The 8962-nt window shown below is 50.5% G+C and overlaps 1 long non-coding RNA gene across 1 annotated transcript in view; it reads right to left on the reverse strand.

Moving 5' to 3' along the window:
- LOC141164218 (uncharacterized) overlaps positions 1-7798 on the reverse strand; it is a 34480-nt gene extending 26682 nt beyond the window's left edge. The window contains exon 1 of the long non-coding RNA XR_012250884.1: positions 7669-7798. This is a non-coding gene — a long non-coding RNA (uncharacterized lncRNA). The remainder of the gene's footprint in view (positions 1-7668) is intronic.
- Between the last annotated feature and the right edge of the window lie 1164 nt (positions 7799-8962).

The raw sequence follows: 8962 nt of genomic DNA on the forward strand, positions 1-8962 counted from the left end.
GTTGCTTGTAAATAATTATGTGTTTCTAGTTATTTTTAGGAGTCCTTGGTGGATTTACCGGGAATCCTTGTACAATTAGTTGGAGCGTAACGCAGGATGGACTAAAAGACTGATAAGGACTCTGGGCAGGACAGACCCCTACCTGGTTACGTCTCCCTGTTTTGGTGAAATGGACACCTTTGTTTTCTTCAAAACTGCACCCGGTTGCGGACACGCCGTAACCATCTTTATGTGTTTTTCTTATTGTATTATTATTGTTTATACCTTGTTATGTTTTTCTAAAAATATGTTTAGTCCCGGAGTACTAAATTTCACTAGGGGGGAATGTGACACCCCAGGGGTCTGGTTGCCACAGTGATAGAGATATTACGTCTGAGAGCAGGTGGGAGGTCTCTTGGTCAGGGATCCTATGCATGCCACACCTCCTGCCCAGTCCTGGGAGGGGAAGAACTTCCCCTATATAAACCTAGGGCTGAGGCAGGGTTAGTGAGTAGAGAAGAAGTAGAGAAGAGAAGCAGCATAGGAAGAAACAACAGGAGCTCTGTGGGAGCAGTGCTACAAGGAGTCAGGGGCTGGCAGCTGCAGAGCTCGCCCTGACTGAGAAGTTATCACCGGACCCGGAGTCCGAGGCTGTGGGGACTAACTCCTACCCAGCAGCAGAAACCGACCGGCAGGGGATTGCAGGTCCTCTGGCCCAGAAACCCGAAGGCACGGTCACACGCGTGGGACCAGCACCGCCGTCGTGGAGCGAAAGCTACCAGAAGGCCCCGAGTCACCGGCCATACGGGTGAGCACCACACGGTACACTCAGGGACGTGGGCTACTTATACCCGCCTCTAGCAAGGTAGCCAGAAGAGTATCGTTAGTTTGGGAGGCCTACAACTCCGCCTGGCCAGGGGAGATCCCATCTGCTCAAGGACTGACCAGGCCCCAATCGCTAGCCAGTACTCCGGGAGGGTCTATCTTTGTCACCAGTAAAGACCCCGAACTACACCGTACCGTCTCCGAGTGGTTCCTGCTACCCCCATCATCCACGTCGGCTGCCCTGAGGCCATACCCCTCCCGTTGGGGGTTATACTATCACGCTGCACAATCCTACCACCGGCCTCAGCGGTCTGCCCTGCAGCAGCAGCTCCTCAGCTGTACTCAACGGGTGGCGTAGTCGTCCAACATCTACCGCTAATACAGCGCCACTTAGTCTGACTCCCTGGGCACGGACCGGATCACCGCCACGAGACTACAACCCTCAAGAGATCCGGCTCCGGGTAAGCTCCCGCGTGCGCAACGCAGCGCGACACAGGCCCAGGGGCGCGTCAGAAGGATAATGACGCGCAGAGGGATATGGAGCTAAGTACGTGTGCACAGCAGCACAGAGTATTTCAGGAGAGGACTGTGGGGGGGGTAGTGACTTATCCACTAGTGCGATGATGTTAGGGAGGACAGGCGAAATGTCATAATGTAGAGACAAAGGCTACAGGCAGATGGCGAATAAACGGTGCGGGGGGTCCTCAGCAGCACAGAGTATTTCAGGAGAGGTGTGCGGTGATGGTGTGATGATGTTAGGGAGGACAGGGCTGCATGTGGCAGGCGAAAAGTCATAACGATAAGATAACGGCTATAGGCGGGTGGAGAACTGTGCGGAGTCCTCAGCAGCACAGAGTATTTCAGGAGAGGAGTACTCTGGACTCGTTGGATGCAGTGACTTGTCCACTGACGTGATGACGTTTGTGAGGACAGGACATGCAGTGCCATGATGTGAGGGGAATAATGGAGACACAGGGGAAGGCGGCAGTGCCTCAGCAGCACAGAGTATTTCAGGAGAGGTGCGCGGGGAGGTAGTTACTTGTCTGCTGGTGTGATGATGTTAGTGAGGACAGGACTGCATGTGACGGGGACAGAGGAGAAGAATGGATGTCAAAGGGGTAAAGCTTCCCCTTTTGGCATAGGGAAACTTATAAGCCAATCAGGGCTCTCCTGGGAATTTAAATATGCAAATAGGAGAGTAAGAGCACGGGAACTCAATCTAGCACCACCTGTTGGATGTAGAAATCCTAAAAGTCAATAGCGACCCATCAAAGAGCCAAATTAGCAGATCCATCTGTAGACGTGTTTCGGGGTAATTGCCCCTCATCAGTGCAATGCAGGAGAACTGATTTGGCTGGGTGAGCGGCCTCTGACAAGGAGATAAAGGGGTAAAGTTACTGCTTATATGTATAGGGACACATATAAGCCTTGTAATGCTGAAAATGTAGATCCAATGCTAGGAATGTAATTACATGTGGTTGAGTTGAGCGGCTGATTGACTGCGCCGTCCTCCTTCAGAGCTGCGTGCTCACGGATCACGCTGGGTATCTGCAGGGGCTGAGAACTCGACGCTACAAATTTTCCTTTCACGATGACAGATTCCACTCGTTACATTGTAGTCAGGAGGGGGGGAGCAAACGAATTACTAATCCTGCGATCAGATGAATAACTCAGGGATGCCTGCTGAGGATGAGTGTGAGCGCGTGAAAAATGAAGAATACAATAACGTGGAGATCTGGCCCCCATTAGGGTCACCCCCCCCGAAGAAATCTTACACCTCCTTTTCTGGAGGATCGTCATTCTTCACCATCGAATGTAAAGGTTTCGGGCTTAGAATGTTCGATATGGAAGCAGCAGGTCCTGCAAAAGGATTTAAAGGGCGTCTATCATCCTCTTCAGATCCATGAAAATGAAGAAAAAAATTGGGGGAAAAAACATAATTCCGCCATTGTTTCTTTATACATTTCGTAAATACGACCTGAAAACATGATTTTCTCGGTCAGAATGATTAAAAGGAATCTGTCTGAGAGCAGCATGATATAGAGGCAAAGACCCTGATTCCAGTGATGTGTCACTTACTGGGCTGCTCGCTGTAGTTTTGATAAAATCAGTGTTTTATCAGCAGGAGATTATCACTAGGGACTAGTAACCCGGTAGTCCAACTCCGCCCCCGACCACTGATTGGGAGCTTTCTTTGTCCACTCTACATGGGCTACCAATCAGAGGTGGGGTCGGGGTTATACAGAGCTCAACAAGATTCCCTTTAACAAACTTGAGTGTTTTTATATGTTAGTGCTTGAAAATTTCTGAAATTTGTAAAAAAAAAAAAGACTATTTTTTTACTTTTCCATCGATAGAGCTGTGAGATAACTTGTCCTGCTCAGACACTTACACCCCCCCCCCAAATAAAAAATGGTTTAATTTTGTATTAAAAATAATTGATTATATAATCAATAACTATTAGTGCAAAATTAAAAATCGCGACACCTTCCCTTTAAAGGGGTTTAAAAACAGCGGTCGGACATTTCGGGAACTGTTTAAAAGCCGTTCAGCTGCTGAAATCCCCAGCGATTGGTTGTGATCAACAACAAGTGTTCAGTTTTCCTACAGTGCCCCCGCAGGAGAGAAGAGGTATTACACTAAATTCAACCTGCTGTGGGTGTAATGTATGGACTCGCCGGGTCCTCCAGAGTGAGATTTTCTTCCCGTAGATGTTCTTCAATTCCCAAAATAGTCAAAAGCAGAGGAGTTATTACCGCCAACTGTAAAAGTTTCCAGACTTTCTGAGATCTTTGAACTTGGACAGAAATTGCGCGAGGAATAATAATAAATATATAACGGTCTGAGTTACGGCCGTAATAAAATAAAGATAAGGCGACACTATGTCGGAACAAATGGACGTCTCGTACAGGCGGCGGGGAAGTTTTACTTACTACCTGTTTCTTTATGACTTGCTTTATAGCCGCATTAATGGCGCGGCCGGCGCGGTTACCGCAATACGAGCCGATATTATGATGGAAAGGATGTGAGTGCGGAGGTGAAGCCCCGGTGTATCTGCAGAAAAGCTCCTCGGACCTTCATGTGCCCCCAAATAAACAGTGGCCGAGTGTAATATTTGGAGGGCAAGATGGGAAGTCGCAGCCCCTCGGCATTTCAACAGGGAATGTAAAGTTATGGGTCATTAACCAGTCAGCACCAAGGAACAATAAGCTATAAATGGGCAGTATAACAGCTGCAGAAATGTGCTTTACGGCAGGCCGAAAAGCAACTGTCCACTGCTCTGGGAGAAGGCAGTGAGCGTGCTCAGCGACGTGCACAGACACCAATGTTTTCACTTGTAATTTAAAGAAGCATTTTTTATTCTTATGGTCGACTACTTAGACCATTGGAGAGCCGAGGTTGACGCTAGGTCCTTCTGTCTCCACATTGCTAAGAAGCATGAGACTCCATCAAGGACCGAACTGTGATATCTAGACAACTGGGTCATGGCTTCTTCAAAATGGCAGGACATGTGTGGGTTTTGTCTACATAAAGCAGGTCTTGTGGGGTGTTCCCGGTATACAGCAGGTCTTGTCGGATGTTCCCGGTATACGGCAGGTCCTGTAAGCTGTTCCGGTATGCGGCAGGTCTTGTGGGGTGTTCCCGGTATAGAGCAGGTCTTCTGGGGTGTTCCCAGTATACGGCAGGTCTTGTGTGGTGTTCTCAGTATACTGCAGGTCTTGTGGGGTGTTTCCGGTATCCGTCAGGTCTTGTGGGGTGTTCCCAGTATACAGCAGGTCTTGTAGGGTGTTCCCGATATACAGCAGGTCATGTGTGGTGTTCTCAGTATACTGCAGGTCTTGTGGGGTGTTTCCAGTATGCGGCAGGTCTTGTGGGGTGTTCTCAGTATACAGCAGGTCTTGTAGGGTGCTCCGGGTATACGGCAGGTCTTGTGGGGTGTTCTCAGTATACGGCAGGTCTTTTGGAGTATTTCTGGTATACAGCAGGTCTTGTAGGGTGTTCCCGGTAAACGGAAGGTCTTGTGGGGTGTTCCCGGTATACGGCAGGTCTTGAGGGGTGTTTCTAGTAAACTTCAGGTCTTGTAGAGTGTTCCCTCTAAATGACAGGTCTTGTGGTGTGTTCCCAACATACGGCAGGTCTTGTGGGGTGTTCCCAGTATACGGGAGGTCTTGTGGGGTGTTCCCAGTATACGGCAGGTCTTGTGTGGTGTCCCCAGTATACGGCAGGTCTTGTTGGGTGTTCCCGGTATATGACAGGTCTTGTGGGGTGTTCCCGGTATACAGCAGGTCTTGTCGGATGTTCCCGGTATACGGCAGGTCCTGTAGGCTGTTCCCGGTATGCGGCAGGTCTTGTGGGGTGTTCCCGGTATACGGCAGGTCTTGTGTGGTGTTCTCAGTATACTGCAGGTCTTGTGGGGTGTTTCCGGTATCCGGCAGGTCTTGTGGGGTGTTCCCGGTATACAGCAGGTCTTGTGTGGTGTTCTCAGTATACTGCAGGTCTTGTGGGGTGTTTCCGGTATCCGGCAGGTCTTGTGTGGTGTTCTCAGTATACGGCAGGTCTTTTGGAGTATTTCTGGTATACAGCAGGTCTTGTAGGGTGTTCCCGGTAAACGGAAGGTCTTGTGGGGTGTTCCCGGTATACGGCAGGTCTTGTGGGGTGTTTCTAGTAAACTTCAGGTCTTGTAGAGTGTTCCCTCTAAATGACAGGTCTTGTGGGGTGTTCCCAACATACGGCAGGCCTTGTGGGGTGTTCCCAGTATACGGGAGGTCTTGTGGGGTGTTCCCAGTATACGGCAGGTCTTGTGTGGTGTCCCCAGTATACGGCAGGTCTTGTTGGGTGTTCCCGGTATATGACAGGTCTTGTGGGGTGTTCCCGGTATACAGCAGGTCTTGTCGGATGTTCCCGGTATACGGCAGGTCCTGTAGGCTGTTCCCGGTATGCGGCAGGTCTTGTGGGGTGTTCCCGGTATACGGCAGGTCTTGTGTGGTGTTCTCAGTATACTGCAGGTCTTGTGGGGTGTTTCCGGTATCCGGCAGGTCTTGTGGGGTGTTCCCGGTATACAGCAGGTCTTGTGTGGTGTTCTCAGTATACTGCAGGTCTTGTGGGGTGTTTCCGGTATCCGGCAGGTCTTGTGTGGTGTTCTCAGTATACGGCAGGTCTTTTGGAGTATTTCTGGTATACAGCAGGTCTTGTAGGGTGTTCCCGGTAAACGGAAGGTCTTGTGGGGTGTTCCCGGTATACGGCAGGTCTTGTGGGGTGTTTCTAGTAAACTTCAGGTCTTGTAGAGTGTTCCCTCTAAATGACAGGTCTTGTGGGGTGTTCCCAACATACGGCAGGCCTTGTGGGGTGTTCCCAGTATACGGGAGGTCTTGTGGGGTGTTCCCAGTATACGGCAGGTCTTGTGTGGTGTCCCCAGTATACGGCAGGTCTTGTTGGGTGTTCCCGGTATATGACAGGTCTTGTGGGGTGTTCCCGGTATATGGCAGGTTTTGTTGGGGGTTCCCAGTATATAGCAGGCCTTCAGGGGTGTTCTCTGTATAAGGCAGGTCTTCTAGGGTGTTCCCGGTATACGGCAGGTCTTGTGGGATGTCCCCGGTATACGGCAGGTCTTGTGGGATGTCCCCGGTATACGGCAGGTCTTGTTGGGTGTTCCCGGTATACGGCAGGTCTTGTAGGGTGTTCTCAGTATACGGCAGGTCTTGTGGGGTGTTCCCGGTATGCGGCAGGTCTTGTGGGGTGTTCCCAGTATACAGCAGGTCTTGTAGGGTGTTTCCGGTATACGGCAGGTCTTGTAGGGTGTTCCCGGTAAATGGCAGGTCTTGTGGGGTGTTCCCGGTATACGGCAGGTCTTGTGGGGTGTTCCTAGTATACAGCAGGTCTTGTGGGGTGTTCCCAGTATACGTCAGGTCTTGTGTGGTGTCCCCAGTATACGGCAGGTCTTGTTGGGTGTTCCCGGTATATGACAGGTCTTATGGGGTGTTCCCGGTATATGGCAGGTTTTGTTGGGGGTTCCCAGTATATAGCAGGCCTTCAGGGGTGTTCTCTGTATAAGGCAGGTCTTCTAGGGTGTTCCCGGTATACGGCAGGTCTTGTGGGATGTCCCCGGTATACGGCAGGTCTTGTGGGATGTCCCCGGTATACGGCAGGTCTTGTTGGGTGTTCCCGGTATACGGCAGGTCTTGTTGGGTGTTCCCGGTATACGGCAGGTCTTGTAGGGTGTTCTCAGTATACGGCAGGTCTTGTGGGGTGTTCCCGGTATGCGGCAGGTCTTGTGGGGTGTTCCCAGTATACAGCAGGTCTTGTAGGGTGTTTCCGGTATACGGCAGGTCTTGTAGGGTGTTCCCGGTATACGGCAGGTCTTGTGGGGTGTTCCTAGTATACAGCAGGTCTTGTGGGGTGTTCCCAGTATACGGTAGGTATTGTGGGGTGTTTCTAGTAAACTTCAGGTCTTGTGGAGTGTTCCTGGTAAATGACAGGTCTTTATAGAACAGCAGCCAACATGTCAAATAACCAAAAAAAACGGGTTAGAATCCTGGATAACCAGGCCTTACCCAGACAGCCTACTCACAGCATATATAAAACCAAACAGAGACTAGGAGTATAAATGGCTTACAAAAGAAGATTGTTTAGTAATAGATAAATACACAGTACAAAAATACATTTTAAATATGATAAATATAGGAGAAGGGGAAAAAAAAAGTGCAAAGTGCCTAAACCAAGGTCCCCAAAAGTTCTCTGCATCCCATCCCAAATGCTGAGGAAGTTGCAGCCATCAAAATTTCAAGCCACACTCACCACTGCAGTAGTGGCCCAAATGGATGTGGGAAAACCCCACTTTCCAGGTAGGAAACAGTATATACATACCGCAAAGTGGATGGGAACGCAGGGAAGGGGGGAGCCTCAGGGTAGCAGGCGCACCTCGACACACGTTTCGCTGTCACAGGACAGCTTTCTCAAGAGGAAGTGTGCATAAGAGTTTGTAGGACCTTAATATACACACCCCAAATTGGTCACATGGGTAGTCATGTGACCAAAAGTGAACAAGCAGGACTTGCGGTGGTGCATGCATGGCAGTGCCGACATCCCGAGCGTGGACCCCAGCCGTCACGCCCCCCGTAACGTCACCCCTGACACGGAAGGGTCCGGAGTTAGTGCAAGGAGGATACTGACAGCGGATCAACGCCCAGGACATTTATCATATTTAAAATGTATTTTTGTACTGTATATTTATCTATTACTAAACAATCTTCTTTTGTAAGCCATTTATACTGCTAGTCTCTGTTTGGTTTTATAAATGACAGGTCTTGTGGGGTGTTCCCTGTAAATGACAGGTCTTGTCGGGTGTTCCCTGTAAATGACAGGTCTTGTGGGGTGTTCCCAACATACGGCAGGTCTTGTGGGGTGTTCCCAGTATACGGGAGGTCTTGTGGGGTGTTCCCAGTATACGGCAGGTCTTGTGGGGTGTTCCCAGTATACGGGAGGTCTTGTGGGGTGTTACCGGTATACGGCAGGTCTTGTGTGGTGTCCCCGGTATGCGGCAGGTCTTTTGGGGTATTTCTGGTATACGGCAGGTCTTTTGGGGTGTTTCCGGTATACGGCAGGTCTTTTGGGGTGTTTACGGTATAAGGCAGGTCTTGTGGGGTGTTTCCGGTATACGGCAGGTCTTGTGGGGTGTGCCTGGTTTACGGCAGGTCTTGTGGGGTGTTCCCGGTATACGGCAGGTCTTGTGGGGTGTTCCCGGTATGCGGCAGGTCTTGTGGGGAGTTCCCAGTATACGGCAGGTCTTGTGGGGTGTTCACAGTATACGGCAGGTCTTGTGGGGTGTTCCCGGTATACGGCAGGTCTTGTGGGGAGTTCCCGGTATACGGCAGGTCTTGTGGGGAGTTCACGGTATACGGCAGGTCTTCTGGGGTGTTCACGGTATACGGCAGGTCTTCTGGGGTGTTCACAGTATACGGCAGGTCTTTTGGGAGTTCCCGGTATATGGCAGGTCTTGTGGGGTGTTTCCGGTATACGGCAGGTCTTGTGGGGTGTGCCTGGTTTACGGCAGGTCTTTTGGGGTGTTCCCGGTATACGGCAGGTCTTGTGGGGTGTTCCCGGTATACGGCAGGTCTTGTGGGGAGTTCCCAGTATACGGCAGGTCTTGTGGGGTGTTCAC

This window comes from Phyllobates terribilis, unplaced genomic scaffold, assembly GCF_046119375.1.
Source record: "Phyllobates terribilis strain yellow unplaced genomic scaffold, ASM4611937v1 Scaffold_10__3_contigs__length_209671492, whole genome shotgun sequence".
NCBI classification, from domain to species: Eukaryota; Metazoa; Chordata; class Amphibia; order Anura; family Dendrobatidae; genus Phyllobates; species Phyllobates terribilis.